Source organism: Mauremys reevesii, linkage group 18 (genome assembly GCF_016161935.1).
Source record: "Mauremys reevesii isolate NIE-2019 linkage group 18, ASM1616193v1, whole genome shotgun sequence".
Classification (NCBI taxonomy): domain Eukaryota; kingdom Metazoa; phylum Chordata; order Testudines; family Geoemydidae; genus Mauremys; species Mauremys reevesii.
Genome location: NC_052640.1, coordinates 21,039,386 through 21,062,350, shown reverse-complemented (window position 1 = coordinate 21,062,350; position 22,965 = coordinate 21,039,386). Strand labels below are relative to the sequence as shown.

Sequence of the window (22,965 nt, the reverse complement as noted above, 5' to 3'; positions counted from 1 at the left end):
TTTCAAGGAGGGTGTGATCCTCTGAAGTCACTTTCCAACATGCTTTCTTCATATTTAAATACTGAAGGCAGGTTCATTGTGGTATGACTGATGGGGAAATGGTCGGTTTCCACAGTTCAAGCATTAATCTGATTTTGTCTTTACATAAAGTTAATCTAATTGCTTTAAGTACTGAAGAGTGCAAGGAATATCTTTTTGCATTGCCAGTCTCCATTCATATTATACTAGAATATCAAAGCACAATTTCTCTTTTGTTTGTTTTAATAGTTCTCCACACCCTGGGTGACTCATGAATCAGAGGCACAGAAATTAGTGAGTGAGTGACAACCAGTCCAACAAGTGCATTTTGGGACAATAGTCCTCGAAAGTTTCACTCTTGTTGGTAAGAATATTGTGGTGAGGGACAGACTTGATAAATTATATAAGGGTTAGTTATTCTGTAAATGTTATGCATTACCAATGCAGCCTTCTGTTTGCTGCTCCCAAAAGAAACGAATTCCTTAGTTTTATTTGATAGTTCATTTTGTCGTATGTGATATTACACTGGATTCGTGAGCCAGATGTTATCACATGACTGATCATCATCTATTTTAAGGAGTGAATATGCACATTTGATTACTGTTTTAAAATCTTTTTGATACTCTAATAGTAGGGAACTTGAAGGCCAACAAGGTTGTCTCTGGCTCTACATGACAATTCAGTTTCATTTTGCATTCAAAATAAGATATAAAATTGTGAATCTTTGCATGTCTGAAAACTTTTATGATGAAAAAAACTTTAAATCAAAGCGTACGAGGCAAGAGCCAATTGAGGCAACATGCTTTGGAGTAGTTCTTGTGAACAGCCATAATCCTAATTTTAGTTTATTTTTGTTTAAATAAATCATTTTTCCCTATCACTGATTTGATTTTGTTCTTCAGGTTATTTAGTTAATGTTTGTAAAGAGCTTTGAAAATTAAAAGCACAATTGCTGAGTGACCCAAAGGGTCAAAAGTGAAAATTAGCGAGCTTGGTATTTTTCAAATCTGATATTACTTCTTAGTTACTAAAACTGCCATTTTGTAATGTTTCTTTTTAATATCTTGATACTTTGGCTGATGCTTAAATTGGTGGACATATTAGATCAGATCTGATCTCACAGTGTAAATGGAGTAACTCCTTTGACTTTAGTGGAGTTAGTCTGGTTTTACTTTGGTATAACTGAAATCTGAATCTAGTTCATTTAGTAGAAGAGCCATCTAATATAAACTATGCTACCTCTAATGCCACTGGCCAGTAAAATAGAGTAGAATAGACTTTCAAGTATCAAACTCAGGACTTTTAGATAAATTTGTTGTTCCACTGTATGGGATTATCTCTCTAGCATAGAAAAGGTCACTGAAAATCCAATTTCAATATTGGCTTTCTGTGTTTATTTGAAGGGGTTTGCAAATCACCAGACACACCCAATGGCTACATGTTTAGGAGGGCAAAATGTATAGTTTTTTTTATTATTTTTGCTGATCTTTGAGAGAAGGCTCTATCAGTTTGTAAATGTTTTGTCACCATAAAAGTCATTCAGAAGCTGAAGTTCTGAGAGATCTGTTCTGCTGGACTGTCTCCACCTGGTTCAATAAATAGAAGCTATTTGTTTTCCTGTGTTGATAGGTTTACTGGGAAAGATGTGGAGGGAACAGGTGTGTAGTAACTTTCCAGGACCAAAGGCAGGTTCTGTCAATTTGAGGGAAACCTTAAACAAGATAAAGGCTATGCACACAATCTGCAACACTTTTATTTCTAAAAAAGGTTTATAAAAAAACATAAGGACAAGGTGGCAAGAAGTAGCTATGCCTCTACCTTTAAACATGTGACACCCCCACCACATAAGGGATGGGTGTGACAGTGGGATGCGTCTATATCCAATTATAAACTGCATTTTGTATTATTTACTGCACATATCACATATATAAACTTGTCCATGGCAACTTATTGTAATGCATTCCAGACAATGCACTATCCAAGAAAAGGGCTAGACACCTTTTTGATGGCTTCTTGGTGATAGTTCTTCAAGATGGCAATCTAGGGCCATTGACTCTGTCTCTGAACTACTGGCCTATCCCCATGGAACAATGGATTTTCTACATCGGAGTCCATAGGGGGACGGGACATGCATGCTACGTGGATCACATGGCAAGAGAGACAGAGACTCCTTTTAAAAGTGGGTGATGCTCTGTGCAGAGGGCCAACCACTGCCACAAGTAGGCAGGAAGTTCAGGATTAAAGACAGGAGGGATACTGCCCAGCCTGAAATGCTGACAAACCTTGGAATTGGAAAGTGTAATTCAGACCTTGTTGTTTTTCAAAGATCTGTAACTCTTCAGTGCTTTTTAACAGTAAACTGACTACAGTTAAGCAATTGCTTTGCTAAGCCAGTGTTCTTTGCTTTCCGTTCGTATTTTCCCCATACGCATTAATCTAGAAGCCCGGAGAGCCAACAGCCTAGGTGGAGCTCTGGGGAAATTTGGATAAGTGACTAGGAGGGTTTGGATGTCTCAAACATTGATTTGAGGCGGGGAGGGGTGTAAAGTGGTTGAGCAGCTGTGGCTCAAGGAGGGTCGTTGTCAAACAGGAGGTCTGAGCCTGGGAGTGTACCCTATAGACCAGTGGTCACCAACCGGTCGATCACGGAGACTCTCCCAGTCTATCACAATCTCCAGCCACAGCACCTCAGTGGGGCTGCTGCTAGGCAGGCTCCATGCCTGCCACAGCCCCATGCCACTCCAGGAAGCAGCCAGCATGCCCCCGGGAGGGGAGGGGGCAGGGGTCTCCGCATGCTGCTCCTGCCTGCAAGCACCACCCCTGCAGCTCTCATTGGCTGGGAATGGGTAGCTGTGGCCAATGGGAGCTGTGGGGGCAGTGCCTGCAGAGAGTGGCAGCACACAGAGCCACGTGCACCCCGCAGGGGCATGTTGGCCCCTTCCAGGATCAGCGTGCCCACGTGGTGCACTAGTGGCTGGCAAGGTGTGTGGGGGGGGTGGCCTGGCTCATGAGGGGCAGGAGGTGCCGATGTGCCTGAGTGGAGCCGAGGCAGGCAGGGAGCCTGCCTAAGCCCCCTGCACTGCCAACTGGGAGCTGCCCAAGGTAAGTGCCCCCCAGTGGGAGCCTGCATCCCAGCCCTGAGCCCCCTCCCACAGCCAGCACCCCAAGCCCCCTCCAGTACCCCAAGCCCCTACCCCAGCCCTGAGCTCCCTCCCAGAGCCAGCACCCCATGCCCCTTCCTGCACCCATACTCCCAGAGCCAGCACCCTGCACTGCCTCCCAGAGCTTACACCCCTTACCCCCTCCTGCACCTCTACCCCCAGCCCCAGGCTCAGCCCGGAGCCCCCTCCCACACTGCAAACCCCTTATCCCAGAGCCTGCACTCCCTCCCAAAGCTCAACCCCCTGCCCCAGCCTGGTGAAAGTGAGTGAGGGTGGGGGAGAGCGAGCAGTGGAGCGGGTGTGTGGAGTGGGCTGGGCCTTGGGGAAGGGGTGGGATAGATCCTGGGTTGCACTCCCATTCAAAAAGGGATCTTGTGTGTAAAAAGGTTGGAGACCACTGCTATAGACCCAGAGCTGGAAACAGTGAGTAGACCCTATCCAGACCCAGTTGCTTTAGCAGCACATGTGACCCAGCAATTAGGTCCACTTGCAAATGACTGGTGACTGTACAGTGGGTTGCCAGGCCAGGCTGTAACAGCGGATAATGCAGCAGAATACTGTCTACTGCTGCTCCATGAATGTTGCAGAGACTCTTTTTATGTGTGGCTTATTTCAGATAGTTACTTCATTGTCATAGTAATGATGGTGGGGCTGATCATTTAAACTCCAACTATGTTGCTATGATTCAGCTATTGCTTTGTGCACATCAGTTTTGAAACCAAAATGTTTTAAAAAATTTATTAACATAAATCTAAATAGATTCTAGTTTTGGAATTCGAGGCATCCATAGGAGGATTTGCTCAGGAAATATACTTTTGTTTTAGCTCTTAACCAATAAGCTCCCTCAGAGCTCAGCTGAATGGGCAGATTTATTAGAGAAAAAGATAAGTTTCTTCTGATAATGAAAGAAAAACATACATGGATGAACAACAATCATTTAGAAACATCTTCAGGCTTAAAACTATTTTAGGTTAGTCATTAAGCACAGCTCAGCCACCCAAAAGCTTGAAAGGTAAGAAGTGCACATCTCTTATAAAAATATATTTGAAAACCAAGTTTTTCATTCAAAATGGTATTTCTCAACTTTTCTGGGCAACAAACTCAAAACACCTCAGGTTCTCTCTAATTATGTCCATGGCTCTTTTGGTAGTGGACAGCGAATTACACCTGTGCAAAGTACGCGGCAATGTGCATGCACAGAATTCATGTCCCTCACAGATTTCTTTGCTTCCCCGCAGAAAAATTACTTTCTGATGGAAAGCAAAGGGAAGCCACACAAGCAGTCATGCAACCCTCCCCAGCAGTACGTTTTGGGTGCCCAGGGCAGCTGGCAGAGAGGTAAATCACTGTGGGGGAGCGGGAGGGGGTGGGACTGGGGAAGACCCGTCTGGTGGCTCCTACCCTGCACCAGGCTCATCTGCTAGTCCTGGCTGGGCTGGGGAAGATGGGACTTCCTCTTCCTCAGACCCACCCCCAGATTTCTCCCCAGGCTACAGGAAGCTGTGCAAACTCCCCACCGCTCCTCAGCTGCAGGGGATCACAGTATGGGGAGCTGCTCAACCCCCATGATCCAGACCCCCCTCATACCCAGACCCTCCCACCAAGTCTCACCTCCCCCCCGCCACAGAAGCTCTGCTGAACCCTATTCCCCCTGCACCTGGACCACCCCAACAAGCCACCCGCACCCAGATCCCCACTCCACTGAGTCCCAACAAACTCCACTTGGATCCCCCCCCCACTGAGCCCCACTCCCCCAGCACCACTCCTCACTGAACCCCCCACACCAACCCCCCTGCCGAACTCTATCCTCTCCCACACCCAGACCCTGCCCTGCTGAGCCCCAACCACCTTCACCTGAACTCTCCCTGAAGAGTCTCTTATTATTGCACCCAGAATCCCCCAACAAGCCCCTGTGCATCCAGATCCTCCCTGCATCCAGATCCCCCACTGAGCCTTCCACACCCAGATTGCCCCACACAGAACCCTCTCAACCTACACCTGCATCCCCCCCAAACTAAGCCCCTCCACACTTGGATCCTGCCCGGCTGAGCCTGCCTGCCCACACCTAGTGCACCTGGCATGGAGGGGCAGGGCTCTGGGGGGTTTCTGGGGCAGGCTTGGTCCTTGCGCTGTGTCAGGGTGGGTGCAACCTCACTGCTGAGCCATGTCCCAAGGGGGCGCTGCAGTGCGATCTACCTCTGTGCAGCCAGTGGCCTGTATTCCCCAGTGCCATGCTGGTGCCTCCACATTTATTTGACAAACAACATTTGCAGAATTTTACTGAATTTTGAAATATTGTGCACAGAATTTTTATTTTTTTGGCACAGACTGCCCTCAGGAGTAAGTGAATTCCCAGAAGTAGTAGTAGATCCTATCCTGGTTTCCTGTTGTAGCTTAGCAGCATGGCAATCTTAAAATGATTTCCCTTTTAGGTTCAGCTTTTGGACAAATGGTCAGAGAGACGCTTGGCCATTAGATTTTGTTAGTTCTAGTCTTAAAAAAATAATACTGGCCTAATATGTGTTTAAAAAAATCATAATTTGCCTTTTTTCTATCTGTTTGATTTTTTGTCTTATTCTATTGTGCTTATAACTAACCCCAGCTTTTCAGTTTTATTTTGTTTTGTCTTTGACTTTGACTTTTGTTTGACATAGAAGGGTTACAATCAGTGTAGTAATTTCGGGGTAGTGGCATGCTTATTAGACTTAACATAATGTATGTAGAGGTACTATATGCTATAGTGTTTCATGTTTTTACTGTGTTTGAGACTGTTTTTCATTAACTAGTATCTCCAACATTTTTGCTAGTTGTATCCGGCCCCCTCTCCATTTGTTTTTTTCTGTTTAGATTTTAAGCTCTTCAGGGCAGAGGCTATGTCTTTCTATGTATTTGTACAGTGCCTGTGTCATAAACAGATAGTTAAGGGTTAATGTCTCTTTTACCTGTAAAGGGTTAAGAAGCTCAGTAAACCTGGCTGACACCTGACCAGAGAACCAATAAGGGGACAAGATACTTTCAAATCTTGGTGGAGGGAAGTCTTTGTTTTGTGCTCTTTGTTTTGTGGGTTGTTCGTTCAGTTCGGGACTGAGAGGGACCAGACATCATAGAATCATAGAATTCAAGATCAGAAGGGACCATTATGATCATCTAGTCTGACCTCCTGCAAGATGCAGGCCACATAAGCTGATCCACCCACTCCTGAACTAATTCTCTCCCTTGACTCTGCTGTTGAATGCTCCAAATCATGATTTAAAGACTTCAAGTAGCAGATAATCCACCAGCAAGCGACCCCTGCCCCATGCTTCGGAGGAAGGCGAAAAACCTCCAGGGCCATCAATCCAGGCTCTCCAAATCTCTCTGAATCCGTCTCTCATGTTTCAAACTTGTAAGTAGCACAGGCAAGGCATGTTAGTCTTATGTTTGTTTTCTCAACCTGTAAATGTTCCTTTTTGCTGAGAGGATTTTACCTCTGTTTGCTGTAACTTTGAACCTAAGGCTAGAGGGGGTACCTCTGGGCTATCTGAATCTGATTACCCTGTAAAGTATTTTCCATCCTGATTTTTCAGAGCTAATTTTTACCTTTCTTTCTTTAATTAAAAGCTTTCTTTTTAAAAACTTGATTGATTTTTTCTTTCTTGTTTTAAGATCCCAGGGAATTGGGTCTGGACTCACCAGGAGTTGGTGGGGGAAAGGACGGGGGAATGGTTAATTTCTCCTTGTGTTAAGATCCAAGGGGTTGGATCGGTATCACCAGGGACTTGGTGGAAAAGCCTCAAGGCAGCCCAGGGAGGGGAAAGTTTGGTGGGGACAGGGAGTGTGCCAGACACTGGAAGTTTGGCTGGTGGCAGAGTTACCAGATATAAGCTAGGAATTAAGCTTGGAAGGGTCCATGCAGGTCCCCACATCTGCACCCTAAAGTTCAGAGTTGGGGAGGAACCTTGACAGCCTGTCATGATGGGATCCCAATCCTGACTGGGGCTTTTGTGTGCTACTGCAATATAAATAGCAATAATTGTTTAGGTGAAAGGCCCATCTAGCTAGGCATAAATGTCATAAGACAAAGAATATTCCCTGTTCAGTGTACTACCCGCACATCAACTGTTTTCCTTGCCCTATCTTCCTTCTGTTGTGTTTACTTAAATCTAAGCTTGGAAACATTGCTTTTACATCAGAAATGTTTATATTAGCAATATAAAAGAGGGATTTATGTTAAGCGGGTAATTATAAATGGAAATGAAAAGGAAGATTAGAGGATGAAATATGCCCATCTCCAAATTTCATAAGAGTTCAAGATTTCTCTTGCAGTGTTCTAATATCAAAAAGAATGTGGTCCAATCTGGACACATGCACAGGGGTTAAAAGCCATGCTACAAAAGCCTACCAGCTCCACATCTAGTGGTGCTGTTATACAAGACTCTTGTTCTTTCATTGATGCAGTTTGATGCACCAATCTTAATGACATATTTTGTCCCTGTTTGAAATTGGCCATGCACACACATCTTATACATGAACCATGCAAAATCTTTGAAAGTTTTATTAATGTCTGATTGTAATGTGTAATTAAGTCTAGAAATTGGCCAAAGGATTGAACCTGTTGCACATTTGCAAAATAAAGAGAAAACAAAACACAATTTAGTTAGCATGAAAACTACTAAGGAGATTATGCAGTAGGGTGGGATATTTATTTCAAGCATACTCTGCATTGGTATTCAAGCTAGACACAGTAAAAGTTGACTCCCACTGGAAATTGTGCATAATTCCAATCTGCTTCAGTTTTTCATAAGGCTTGCTGTTCAGAAGATAGAGTTTAATTAGATGTTCAAGTGTTTCCTAGAAAAGTAAATGTTATATGCCTCACATGGGATCACCAACTTGAAAAACAGTCACTGCTAGAGGTTTTTGTGTTAGAGAAAATGATATAGTATGGTATGCCTCTGTGACATATTAAGTACTCAGTTGGGAAATCATATTTGATATCAATAAATGATTTAATATTTATATTGCAGCAAGCCCCAGAGGATCCATTTGGGGTCAAAGCCCAGTTCAAACAGAGTGGTAGGCGGAGTGTCTGCCCCAGACAGCTTACAATCGTACAAGCAGCATAAAAAGGTGGGAAAGCGAAGGAAAACAAATCAAACATGCCATTTGATGTATATTTGCTTTTTTGTTTTTAGTTCCATAAACATTGACTTTTCCCAAGTGCTCTTCAGCCTAGCTTCATATGTTGTCTGATTTGTCGTAGGGGTCATAGCAGAAGTAAGTCCTGAGGAGGGATTTGAAGGTAAGGATATGGATCAGTTCAGGAAGTGTGTCCATGCATAAGGTATAATGTAGAAGAAAAAGTGTAAAAACTTGTGGAAGGAGCAAATTGTGAGCAGATACAAGAATGTGTGGGTATGTCCCACTGTGACTTCAACATTTCAGGCTCTGTGGAGATCTAGGGTGGTGGCTGGGAATAACTTAGTTTGATAGGGACACGTATCAATCTAGGACACGTGGCTATCAGTATTTATGATTTGGGATCAAGGCCCAGGATTCTCACCCTCATTGCCCGCAGGAGTCTCTTTGATGGATTTTACAGTTAGAATCAACAAGTTATTAGATTTCCCCCAGTTGAAAACTAGAGGCAATAGGAACCAAGACATGACTGAGCCACTGTTGCGATTAGAGATGCTTATTCTTTCTTGTCATAAATGGGAAGGCTAAAGATACGCTTATTATAGCTGATAATGTCTTAAATATTCTATAGTTAGTTGCACATTAGTGTTGGGCATGAGTGTGAAGGATGGTATTTACATATGTGTTGTTTTCTGGTCATTTAATGTTTCCTCTATAACGTTTGGATATGACTGCATTTAGACATTCCTAATTCCATAAGGGGCTAGGTTATCTGTCACTAGATTTTGCCACATTGTGTGTGTGTTTGGGTTTTTCTCCCTTGTCTTTCATTCTCTATTCATTATTACTAGTAGTAAATATTTTATAACATAGCACACAACGATCCGGTCAGGATTGGGGCTGCATTGTGCTGGATGCTGAACAAACAAAGACAAAAGGGAATCCCTGTCTTGAAGGGTTTACAATCTAAAGACACAATCAAATGAAAGGCTGGGTATGTGAATTAATATACAAGAAACCCTTCCATCTATCCGTTAATAATCCTGAGTTCCAGATGGTTGAGTGGATGGTGAAGCAGCTTTGCTTGAATAGTATGGTTAACATCCAAATTCTGTGGTGTTCAGATGCCCCAGGTAAGTCAGGTAATGTTGTATCCATGCTACCATTGCCATAAGTACCACTCCCAGAGGTATTTCTTGTAATCAGACCTCAGCATCAGCAAGCTCTGATTGGTTAATGGTATGACATGGTTCCTGCAAACATCAGCTTCCACTGGCAGCACTTCTGCAACTGATATTAAATGCCATAGGTTTGGAATATCCATCAGTAGTTGAAGTATGTTTTGGATAGCTGTGATATCTGGTTCTAGCAGACTTCACTATTGCAGATAAATTCTTCTGATCCAATTTAGAAGCTGTGGCCACATGAGAGCTTATTTCTTGCTTGGTATTTGGCTGTACAGCCCAGAGTATATTAATGGTGAAAGGTGTGGCAGGGTAATATCTACAATCTAATGACTGGCACATATATGCATTTGTTCTTATAGACCATTTTCCAAAGGATTACATGCCTACAATTTTGTATTTAAAGGAATGTGAACTATATTTGGTGTGTTGTGACATCCACTGAAAATGGTCAAACCCACTTTGGGGGCAGTCTGCTAGTACACCTCTACCCTGCTATAACGCGACCCAATATAACATGAATTTGGATGTAACGCGGTAAAACAGAGCTCCGGGGGGGGGGGGGCTGCGCGCTCCAGCGGATCAAAGCAAATTCAATATAACGCGGTTTCACCTATAACGCGGTAAGATTTTTTTGGCTCCCGAGGACAGCATTATATTGGGGTAGAGGTGTAATTGAACTGTTCTGGTAAGCTGTCTGGTAATGGGTCTAAGGGAAGAAATAAACAAAGCCACAGGTTCCACATGTGTTCCAGTAGGATCATACTGGAAACCTCAAAAACCACAGTGATACTTTCAGTAGTTGTAACCATTACTCCAGGTGAATTTCATTTTTTGATGAGACATTTGTGTAGCTCAAGACACACCGCAGTCAACAGGCTGGATCCTAGACCCTGCTCCAACACCGTTACACACCTTCAGTGTTGCAAAGGGAACATAAAGCTTGTCCAAACAGGGCAGCTGTGAGGAATCTGCTAGTGTTGGGGTATCCCTAGCTGGTGCACAGCAGGTGAAGTAGGTTCCACACTGCACTCTCCTAGCTTCCACTAATGCAGAGGGCGTTTCATGGGTGGGAGTGTGTGTGGCTGGAGCATGTTGTGGTTTAGGCTGCTGTTGTTGGCATAATGGCTCCTTAGAGATGGTGTTGTAAGCCAACATAATTTAGAGGAACCTGAGAAAGCCCTAGTGATTGGGGGAGTGCACGTATGGCTGCATAGCCACTTTTGCACCCCACTTGGTTGCATTGAGTGGAGTTCTGAATGGCGCAAGCGAATGTCTGAGCCAATGCCTCCATTCCAACTGAGCATGTATTAGTAGGACTTAAAATCTACGGCATTTAAAAAATCTGAAACTAAATTTAAACTTCTGAATTTTAACCCCAGGCTGAGCTCTGTTGCTGCAGCATCAGTATTGCAGCATTGCAGTAGTGCCAATGGTTCCTGAAGCCCAGCTCTGCAAGGGGCAATGGCTGGTGGAAATGCATAAAAACAGATTCACTGGCTCTGCTGTATTAAATACAGAGAAAGTGCTCCATCTGGGACGAGAAAATAACATATAGTCTCCATGTTTACTGTATTTTAAAAAAAAATACTAGAGACCCCAAATTCTGGCATCCTTAATTTATACTCCAGCACATTCTCAATACTTCAATGAGAGTTTTGCCTGAGAGAGGGCTCAATATAAATCGAATGAGGACCTCAATACTTTAGTCAGAATATGTGAATTCTTGATGTATGCTGCCAGGGACTGAATGTTGTGAGGACTATAAGAGACAATCAGGGACCATCTGCAGCAGCTTCCTGTCTCCATAGCAACCAGAGCAGTGCTGAAGTAAAGATCTCACATTACTGTTTCTGCAGCCTGAATTCAGAGATGGAGGCATGAGTGTGTTTGCCTGGAAATAGTGTACCTGTCTCCCAAACGTTTTGCTGGTTGGCCAGCATGGTGACTTAGTGTAGCCATGTTGGAAATCCAGCATGTCCTTAGGGAAGGAACATATATGCTGGCTCTCATCTGTTATATTGGTTGATGATACCAGTAAATAAAAAGAATTTGCCAACATTAGTGCACAAAAGTGGTTTGATATCTTGAGTTAACACTTGTCCTGGCTTCCATATCTGAGGTCTTGCAGTTCTCTTGGTTTTCAGTTATTTGCCCTAGCAATTCTCTTTCCTTGAATTAACATTTCTTCTGTTTTTGTAGTTAACATTGTATCAAACATAACAAGAAATTGTAAAAAGTATGTCTTTATAATAAAAATCAACAGTATTTCAAGTTTACAAACATAGTGCTATTCTGCCTCATTTTATGAACCAGTGCCACTCACTGGAATACAAGGCAATCTGTATCTAAAATTTCATGGGATTTATGAAAAATCCCATAACGTCTACATTCAGATGGGAAAAGAAACAGATAAGCGATTTCATTTTCCTGATTGAGTGTAAAAACATTTGATTGTGCAGTTTTAGGCTTATCTATCTGTTCTGGTTAGAAACTGAAGGATAAGGGGTATGAACTCAACAGGCCCCTTATCCAATTTCCATGCCTGAGCTTTTCTTTGATATTTGGTGACAGCTGGCCAACTACTGGCCTGAAACTCTGACAAGGTGCACAGCCATAACCTAGAGGGGAAAGTTTGACTTTATGGGTCTAACAAGACTCTGATCATGCAAGTGACATCATGTGTGTGGACTGCTTCAGCGGCATGGAACCCCGTTGAATTCAGAGGAGCTCCACGCAGGTGTAGGGGTCTGCCTGCCCAAGTAGCTGGGTATCTTAGCAATATTGTCAGGCTATATTTTGATGGCAAATGTGTAGGCTTCGTTCTAAAAAAAAATAAATAATAACTAGAAACAAACATAATTTCCTGCCTTTCTTTTTTTATTCCAAGGGAAACGGTTTTACCCCCTCCCCACCCACCTACACAAAAAAAACCAAAGGTTTCCTTGTTTTTCAAAGCCAATATTGGATTATAATGAGAAGTTGAAAGTGAAATTGACTAAAAACCAACTAAAAAAATGAGTGAAATTTTTAAGTTTCTCTTGCCCAAATTGACATGCAAAATGTGAACAAATAGCAAAAAAAGACAGATAAATTAGTTTAAAATTTTAAGCAATTTCATATGATATAGATAATTAAGCTTGAGATGTTACGTATCTTTTCAGGGTAATATCCTCAGAGCTGCTGCTTTTTCTTTTGATTTGAGTGAGTTTTTAACAGAAACAAAATTTCCATAATGAGATATGTTAGGGCCTGAATCTGATCTCAGACTAATTGTATTACTGATGTGTAACTTCATTGTCTTCAGTGCATCAGTCCTTAAAGTCTTGTTCACAGTTGGAAATTTACCAAAATAGGTATTCTGGAATAGCTCCCTGTGTGGGCACTCTTATTCCAGAGTAAAAGTGCCTTTTTCTGATTTTAGCTTACTCCACTTTGAAAGTGGAATTGATAATTATTCCAAAATAGCTATTTCAGTAAACTTCCAAGTGTAGGAAAGCCCTTACACAGTATAAATGAAATCAGAATCAGACCGTCAGCACCCTGTCCTACCTTTATTTTGTCCTGCAATCTTTTGTTGCAGGCATGTTCTTCTCAGTCAGTAGGACATGTAGAGAGCCTGGAATTTACAATATTTAACTGGTCAGTTTAGCCTTTCTGAGGATGAAAGAATCTGCAAATAACAGGTGTTACAGTTACAGGGTAACCACACTTCTATTCCCCCCCTAGGGACCCTCAAGGACATCCACTTAAGGTTTCTGGCTCCCAGCTGTCACCTCTCTTGGGTGGAGACCCACATCTCTCCCTTTTGATAGGGGGTTTTAAGGCTGCACAGCTCTCTGCCTTACACTGTGATATACCCATCAAACCAGACTGCCTAAAAAGGTCAGTGCCTGTCCTTTGCTCTCTCTCCAAGGATTATGAACAGTATAAAAGGGCTATGAACTGTGTATTGCCCATAGTTACAAGTTACCACATGTCTTTGTAAGCAAGCATATTTATATTCATAAGGTAAATGCATTAATAGAAACGTAATTAAAATAGTAAACAAATTGACACGCACTAAACATACCTGGAGTCATCCATCAGTCTTGTGGAGCCGTATTAGGCAAAAGTCTTTCCAACCCTTGCAGAAGGGTTGGAGTCCACCTTAGCTAGAGGCCCCTGTCCACTTGCTGGTTCAGAAAGAAGGATCTGAGTCAGTTTAAACCTAGCCTTTTAAAATCAAAAGCCCTTTTTGCCTGTTTGTGGGGGTGGGGAAATGAAACAGTATATGCATGCCTCCTTAGGTGTTTATAAGCCAAGGAGGTGTTTTGGAGGTGTTTATAACCTAGGGTGATGCACCTTAATCATCCCACTGTTTTTATTTTTTGACAGACTTCTGGCAACTCTTCCCCTTGGAGCTACATATAATCCCTGGCCCACAGTGATACATAGCTATTCATAACCTTCATGCAATATGTTTCCACAATATGTCACACAGGCATGACACAAAATTTGTGCCATGAAGTGTCACTGTGATTAGTATCAGTTGCAGAAGGTTCACAATGGGAGTGTCAGAGATGGTTTTGAGTTTAGCTTCGTATTTCAGTCTTAATCATGTGTGAAATGCTTATTTATTCTGTTTGTATGGTATGTATATTGCTTACTCCCCCAAAACATTTCTAATGATTGCTTGTGGCTTTAATAGGAAGTGCTGATGGCATTGTATATCTGGTGGGAAACTTTACAAATTCTTCATCCATCTATCCCAGTGCCAGTCACAATTATGTCTGGGTGCTAATCTCCAACTAGAATGGCTTTTTCTCTGGAGTCTATGCTTTCTGTTACTGCAATACACATTTACTGAAAAAAAAGAAATCAATAACTCGTAGCATCATATACCCACATTTCCTATGTACTTAAAACTCCACAGGCACTGTAGCAACTGATAAAGGAGGCTTTGAGTCTCCACATTTATTAGGCTTTATTAATACATCACACTAAATTGATGTTGCTCATACCTGTAAAGTTGGATTTTTCTCTGTGATATCTAGTGGACCAAATTTTGCTTAGTTGCACTGTTGTAAATAAGAGCAGAATTTGGCTCATACTTAATGGCTGCATTATACCTATATGTGCAAATATAAAATGTAGTATTTGCCATGGTAATTTTAACTTATTAGGCATTTGTATATATTATTCATTATTATAATTAGTTAAGAAAATGTAGTTAAAAGAACCTTGTAGTGAATTTTCTTTTCTTTGGTTAGCCCATTTCTCCTCACCACCTAGGAGCTGAACCTTTGGCAGATTTTTAGATGTACACGTGTGGGGTGTTGTCTGTCTTTATAGGAACTCAAAATCTAAGGGAATCAGCAGTAAAACTGAAACTGGCTTATATTTTGCCACCATTTCTGTATCCTTAAAAATACCTATTTTTGGAGATATGACAGCCTGGAATGAAACATAGGTCTCCATTCATGCAGCTGCTGCAGCCTTACAGTTCAAACCTGTCAAACATGTTTTTTCCCCTTTCTCCCACTTGTTGTTCTCTCTTTTGCATTCTTCTCCCTTCGCGTTGGTGCTGGGCTCTCTAAGATTATCTCCGTTTTACTTTTCCTTCTGCAGAGGCAGCTTTTGGAACTTGTGAAAACCATGGGTGATAGGCTGGGCTAGGAGAACTCTAAGAGAACTCTCAGTTTGTATGAGAGGCATGAATTGTACATGGGGCATGTGTAATTTGCTATTCTCTGAGTGCATTTTTCAGGGAGGGAGGGAGACAATGAGAGCCTTCAAAAATAACCTTGCTGAATTGAAGCTGGCCCTGCTTTCCTGCCCCTGTCTCTCAGACAGGGTGTTTGTTTTTGTTCATCAACAGTATGTGAGATTTTCTTTTCTCCCTTTTCTCTCCCCCTATCTTTTTCCTGTTTTTCTCCATCATTCCCCATCTCCATCCTTGTGCTGCTGCTTATCTGTGAGATTTTCTTTCTCTCCACTCTCACCCTGCCTGTGATTAAGCGCCTGGAATATTTCCAGCCTGATGACTGCAGAGTTTCGCAATGAGACTCTTGTGGGAATTACTGCAGTAGGGCTGTCTCTCAAAATGCACTGCTCATAGGAGCCAGGCTATACTACACTTGCCTGTGTGCGTGTGTGTTTTGAAAGTGCCTAGTATGTTAAAAGCACTGCTGCAATTCAAATGATAATGGTCTGGTGCAGGAGTACCTGTTCAGAGGGATGTAAAGTTGTTTAGTTACTGATTGTTGCTACAAAACATCTGATATGCTCATCCCCAACCCCCCATCTTCCTTTCAGTTGAAATTTATAGACATTTTCACAAGTTCTAATAGCACTGACATTTCCATTCTGCTTTTTTGTGAGTTAGGTCTGAACCAAAACCTGTTTCTAAACCCCCCACCCCCACCATCACCACCACAATCTCTCTCTCATTGGGCATGTTTGAAATCCAAACCCACAGCCTGAACCAAAACTTCAGATCCCAAAAGTCCTGAACTTTGGTGGTAGTTGAAATCTGGATCTGAATTCTGTGACTTGAGTTTCTCTAATGACCAGAAATGAACTGTGTCCCTTTTGGTCGAAGAAGTCAGCCACGTTATCATATTGCAGATTTGTTTGGTAGTTTTCTTGTCCTTTGTTAAGCCCTCGTGTGGGAAGGAAAGGTGGAGGAGGCATCTTCAGGGCACATAGCTGAACAGAAACCTTATTAGCTCTGTGTGTGTGAGTGTGAAATTGAGCTGGAATTTTCTCAAGTCATGAGAGAGCCTTGCCTTTAGTGCTATTATTATGCCCTCCATGGCTAGAAAAATGTGCACACACTCATTCTTAACCCATCACTTTAAAAATGGCTTTTATCACAGTGTCTGCTCACTAGACTGAAAAACAGGTAGGATCTGCTATCTCAGAAGCTTGAGGGGATAAATGGATCTTTTCTTTAATTAGCTTCCACGACGAGGTTACTTTTCAGAACATGAATATCCAAAGTGTTGTGATTTGTTGCCATGTTCTTGCATCATGTTGTGATGTTACAACACAATGCAACAGCAACACAACACAAAGTCAGCCCAGAACTAAGAAACAAATGTTTTATTGTTGTTTTTCTGTCTCCAAGCTAAAGTCAGGACTTCTTGGGGTTCTGCAAGTTTATGGTGGCCCTAACTCTTGATGCAGTTAAAATTTATTCAAGGACATTGTCCTATTTGCTTTAGACTGAAAGCAGGGACCTGTTATTTGTTCTTTGTCTTTTGCACAAGGCTGTGTACACTGATGGCACTCTGTGGTATCACTTAGTATCAAGAGTTCCAGGTGCCAGGGTAAGCAATTTTCCCCATGAGGTTTACATCTGTAGCTTGAAGAGGCTGCTGTCAATATTACCCATTATCTGAGACTATCCAGAATTAACAAGCAAGCTAATTCAGAACTAAGGTTAAACTTTCAACAAACCCAAACATTGAAAAATATGTAAGTAGGGGGGAAAAGATCTAGAAAGGTAAGGAAGAGAAAAGAGGGACAACTAACCTCTTTATTCCCCTCTCTGTGGAGGTCTGAAAGGGCTTCTGGTCAATGGAAACAGGACATTTTTAGCAATAATTGGCCAGATTGTGGCTGGTCCTGCATGGATGCACTAGGGGTAAGGAGAGGAGGACAACTGAACTTTCACTCTGTTGCCCTGCCTAGGAGTATGAGTACTGTCAGGTTAATGTCACTGCTACATTAGCTCCCCAGAGGAGATGGTCAAGGGTAGGACTGTGACGCAGCCCTTCCTCTGCACTGGACTTGCTGCACTGTGGGTGACTACGCTCCCATTCCAGTCAGCGCTTTCCTGGAGGAATTCTCGCAATTTCTGTGGAGACTCCTGCTGCTGCGTGGCCCCTCCTCACTCCGCTCCAATATCTCAAGCCACAGTCTGATTTAAATAATTTATCGGTTAAGGTTGATCAGAGTGTCTTTATTGTGTGATTTATTTATTTGTTTTTACATAAAATGTTCTTAGATTCCTCCTCCCCCAAACTTCCACTCCATTCCCCATCCTCCTCTCCTCTTCCTCCTCCCTTTTCTTTCTCCTCACAAGTCTCATGCTTTATCTTCCATTCCCTAGGTATCTTTTATCCAGCTTCCCCCAACAGAAGCCTCTTTCTGCTTTCCTCCCCACAATCCACCCACTTAAAATATTTTCTCCCTGGCCTCATGGAGCATCACTATGGTGATGTCATGATGTCATTGTACTAGGAACTGTTACCTAGGAGATGGCGTGATGTCATTGTACTGGAGACAGTTGCTAGGGTGATTGCGGCGGGGAACAGGGGCTGTCATATGACACACATCAGGAAAACTTCCCATTAAGGAGGAGAGAGAGGTAGGGGTGTGTGTGTGTGTGTGTGTGTGTGTGTGTGTGTGTGTGTGTGTGTGTGTGTGTGTGTGTGTGTGTGAAAAAGAAGCTGCCTGAGATTCAAAAATCTCAGTTTTCAGTTTATCTTGATATACAATACTCAATTAGACTCATCTCAGCTTATCTATGTTCTCTCATGTATTTCCTAATGTGCCTGTCACCATAGATAGCATCTGGCCATAATAACAGTGGAATAAGCTATAGTCCAGTTGTGTTCCCTGTTGGGAAGGGTTCTTATCTTTATTGCTCTGTCCATCCTCTCTTGCTGTCAGGTTCCTCTCATTTCCATGATGAATAATCCAGCCCAGTCACTGACCACACAGATATCTATGGTATGTTACATATGTGAGCTGCATGTGGCTGAGGGGGATATAGTTCTGTACCTCAACCAGCAATCTGAGTTTCCCCCCTTTCTGCCTCCCCATTTCTGTTTCCAGTCTATCACTGATGATGGGAACATACCGTAGTAATTCCAGCAGCTCCAGGAAATGTCTAACATGAAAGGTGAAACAGGTTAAACAAAAAGGAAGATGCAGCCATTATAGGTCAATAATGGCCAACTCCAGGTGAAATCCCTTCTGGAAAACACCACAAAGGTGTAGCAGGCAGAATTAGGTTTGCAGGAGTTCAGAACTTTAAAATACAATATGGTCAAGTAATTGGGGAAAAGGTTTGAGAGAGAGGATTGTTCTGATATCCTGGATGAAGCACTGAATCACTGCATTTTCTCAGGCAACATATCTGGCCTCTGCCTTAATCAGCCCAGCAGGACAATATGTAAAAAGCTAGGAATCTCTGTGACCAACCCGCATAGCATCTGAGACGAACTTTCCCGCAGAAACAAATGACCAAAAATAGCAAATAAGACTTCATCTGAGCCAAAGACTGAGCCAGCCAAAGAGGAAAAGAATTGTCTAGTGGTTGGGGTGCTAGTCAGAGACCTGGGTTTGATTCCCCTGTTCTGCCAATAACACTCTGTGACCTCTTGAAAGTCACTTAGTTTCTCTGTGTCTCAGTTTCCCTATCTGTAAAATAGAGATAATGGAACTGCTCTACCTCGCAGGGGAATTGAAGATAAATGCATTAAAGTTTGGGAGGCACTCAGATATATAAATGGCCATATTATAAATACATAATGTAGATAAATTATGTAGATTTACCCAGCCAATAAGTGTTTGTGCCAAAGTAGGAGATATGTTTAAGTTGATACTGTCCTGCAGTGGTAAGATTGGCTTCAGTCCTTGGGTCTGGCGAAGCTGTGCTTGGTGCAAGACCTGGGGGCTAGGAAAGGTGACTTTATACCATCTTTGTGCTTCTCCATTGTTGGGTCTGCCTGGCCTCCAAAATAATTTAAAGCAGCTTCAATAAATGCAGTAAATAATGTACAGCTACCTGCAGTAGTCCACAGGGACTTGTTGTGGCACCTGAGGAATCACTGGAATACAATCCACTGCAGCATTCCCTTAAGCCAAAGGCTATGCAGGGGAGTGGCATGGAATAAACTATATGCCATCTGAGGATTTCCCTCTGCCCTTTTCAGATGAACACGTAAGCCAGTTTTTGCTCCATTAGACAGAAGTGCCTTATGAAGCCTGAGAAGCTGACCCATTGTCTCACCAAACAAAACTGTTAATGTTGGAGACATGAATGGATGGGGAGGCTGATGTGTCCAGGTAAAATGGGTGGCTTGAGCCTGTTGCTCCAAAATAGCATGCGACTCAGAATGCTGTTTGAATGTTCTGTTAGAATGGATCTTCTTCTAATATTGACCATATATGGCTTGTTGGGAAAACATTGGACCAAGTCCTTCAGGTAAGGACTTAAATTCTAACGTTATCAATGGACATCAAAAGATCTGGTGCCTATGGCTTGAGTATGCGTGAATGTGTATATGTGTAGGAGTGTTTGCAGGGGTGTGTGCTTATGTGCGTGTACATTTGAATAAATGCAGAGACGTGTGAGATTTCGTGTGGGACAGTGTGTGAATGCACTTGAGTGTGCATGGGAATGTGGCTGTGTGGTAGGAATGGCATCACATGGCAGGTGTGTGTGTATGTACGTGCATGTGAGTAGCTCTGGTATAGCAGTGCGTATGTTTTGCCTGTAGACACTATTATGAAAGCTGCTTCTCTAGCCAATTTGTGTTTCAAAAGAATTTCTTCTTCTCCATGTAGTCATAGGAGTAACTAACTCTACACGACAGCAGAACAAATTCTCTGTTCTTAATGTCTGTGCAAATTTTCCAGAGCTCTATTAGAAACTATAGCTTGCAAGCTACTGCGTTTCAGTGGCATTAAGCAGCTGCAGAAATCTGCCAGAAGCATTAGCTAATAAGCATAATTTCTGTCTTCTCTGCATCTGCTACGGAGCCAAGATATGTATATGCAACTCAGATCTTCTGTTCCATACTAGCTGCATCCTCAAAAGGAGCAGAGGAGAGGGTCTTGATAAAGAGGTCATCTCAGTTAAATAACTACCAAAATAATCAGTTACCAAACTCCCTGATATGGAGAACAAGCAGAAACAAAGTACCAGTGAAGTGTATGCAGTTTTTTGTGTCCTGATAAAGTGAACCCTGAAGCCTTGTGTCTAACTCCCAACATCTCCAGGCCAGTGATTCTCAATTTTTTTCATACCATGGTGTGTTACATCAGAAAAAAAAATTTGGACCCTTCCTCACATAGTTTTGGGATACCTCCTCTCATCTAGCTGTACGGAGAGGATGGTTAATGGCCCTCCTGGAGGCTGAGAACTCATGTGCTAAGTTAAAAACCCAAAATCACACTAATTTTATTGCATTTTGAGCTGGAAACAGGAATTCCATTGGAGAAAACATTGCCACTAGTGGCAAGCCTGATCTGAGAGCTCAAAACAGGATAATTTTGGGACCCCTGAGATTTGTGTAGGATTCCAGGGTTCCTGCTATGAAAGGTGTAGTGTAGAAACTTGTGATTGGGTTTGAGTGTTCATTGGCTTTATGATTGTCTTCATCCAATCAGAGTACAAGTATTTGCATATTGGGACGTTGAGAAATAACCTTAGACTCAATATGCAAATCAGTCCCCTTCAGCCAATCAGACATCAGGGACTTGCATAATTGGGTTATGTGGGTCTATAATTGTACAGCTTTCCTGGGTCCTCATTGGCCGAGGTAATTCCATTTCAATATCACTAATTATAAAGATTTCTGTAGAGTTTCTAAATAGGCCTGATTTATTGCTCAGCTTTGCATCCCTCGTGTGCCCCCTTCCCATGTCCTCTTTTATTACTGGGTACAGGACAGCCAGCCCTCCAGGAACAATCAGATACTAATAACCAGAGATGTCAGACTAATAAGAGATTACGCTGCTTTCTAGCAATTAGGAAGCACAAGGGACCGGGGTTAGTAAAACCCTGAGGAGAGGGAGTTGGGAGTGAGAAGTAGCATGCAGCAATGCTGAGCAGATAGCTTGCTCTGTGTATGATGCAACTCAGCTTTTACTGGGCAATACTGCCACCTAGTGGAGTACTTTGTTTTTACATTGAGTCTGTACTGTGCCCTGTAAATGAGATCTGGGGTCTTATGCTAGTAAAATCAAGGATAGTTCTTCTGGCATCTTAAGTGACTTAAGCACAGAAACTGCTCTGTAGATGCCACACTTTTAAATTTGAAAGATATTTGTAAAACTGTTTGCTAAGTCTGAATCTAGATATTTAAAACATTTAGTTCAGAAATATATCCTTTGCTCAGATATGGTATTAATATAATTTACATTTCCAGAGTGTAATTCATCTGTAAGGATTCCAAATGCTTTACAACTACATGCATACATGCAGCAATCTCTTGGGTGGAAGAGCTGTAACTGACTCATAGTATGCTAACAGGGTGGGGCTGGAAGGAAGTGTCTGGCAGTCAGCAGGGATAATCCCCAATTTAAGTGAATTTAGTGATCATGAAAGGTGCTAGCCTATCTGAAATCCTGGAAGGATGTGGAGAAGGGGCCACAGAGCCAGGAATAAACTGAACACGGACAATGGATCATGAAATGGGAGTGGGTCAAAGGTGTGAAACAGGGGAAGCAGATTGAGATTCTCTGCTCAGTATCCCCAAAAATGTCCACTTCTCCATGAAGGAGTCCAAGGAGACTGTGAATGTAGCCCAGAGGAGTCTCTGCCCAGATGCATGAAATGACCAGGGAATGGAAAAGGAGACGTTAGAGAGCCTGTAAATCCTCCTTCATAACTAGATGGCCATTTTGGCCAGTGCAGGGAGGAGGTTGATGAGAAAGTCCTGTGATTTAATGGGGCCTGGAATAGAGTGTGCATAGAGAGCAGGTGTGGGGAAAAGTTTCAGCCGGAGCCTCAGCAAGAGACAGATTTAAACTAGCTTGGTATGTTATACCTCATGACTGCAGTTTAGACTTATCCATAAAAAAGAGGCTCTGGGTGGTGTTCAGAGATGGAACAGTAGGTGAATGTGCAGCCTGCTCAGGTAGTGTGCTGGAGGTGGGCAGGGGAGCTCGCAGGCCAGAGGCCTGTTGACAAGCTGCCATAGGCCAAGGGGATTAATTTCTTCATTTATCTCATGTAGAGTCCGGAGGAGAGGAATCCAGACAAGATGACAGTGAAGAAGTTAAAGTAACCAATGGCTGGCCCCCTCGTGAAGTGCAAATGCAAGACCTGCTCATCTGGTAAAATGGTGATAATGGCTAATAGGCACAGTAAGTACGATCAGAAAAAGAGAGAGTGAGATGAATGGATAGGCTTTGTGAGACTTATTGTACCCATAAAGGGGAATGGATGCAAGAAGGCAGGGTGTTTGCCTTGCAATGGACAGGAAAGGCTCTGATATATTTATATTTATAGGGGTGATTTTTTAAAAAGCCATAAGGGTCATCAATATATAGATTGATTAATTTAGTATCTAATAATATAGAGTGAAAAGTGCCTTACAAAGCAGGGTTATTAGCATCATTATCCCTCCCAATACACTGGACCAGACCACTTCTGTCTACTGAGTGGAATTGATTTGGTATATTTTAACCATGGTATCTGATAGTATAATGTTAGGTGAAAATAATTGCTAAAGAAGTTTACGAAGTCAGCTTTTCGGGGG

The 22,965-nt window shown here is 42.5% G+C and overlaps 1 protein-coding gene across 12 annotated transcripts in view; it reads left to right on the top strand.

The window, feature by feature from the left end:
- The first annotated feature begins 17,777 nt into the window (after positions 1–17,777).
- SLC5A1 (solute carrier family 5 member 1) overlaps positions 17,778–22,965 on the top strand; it is a 78,536-nt gene continuing 73,348 nt past the window's right edge. For 9 of the 12 annotated variants that reach the window (XM_039505564.1, XM_039505558.1, XM_039505574.1 and 6 more), the window contains exons 1-2: positions 17,778–17,837; positions 22,441–22,570. The gene's annotated coding sequence lies outside the window, so the exon portion shown is untranslated. Of the gene's footprint in view, positions 17,838–18,140; positions 18,203–18,307; positions 18,375–19,425; positions 19,544–19,569; positions 19,683–22,440; positions 22,571–22,965 lie in introns of those variants that run through there. The other 3 variants (XM_039505560.1, XM_039505562.1, XM_039505563.1) reach the window with 3 other exon arrangements.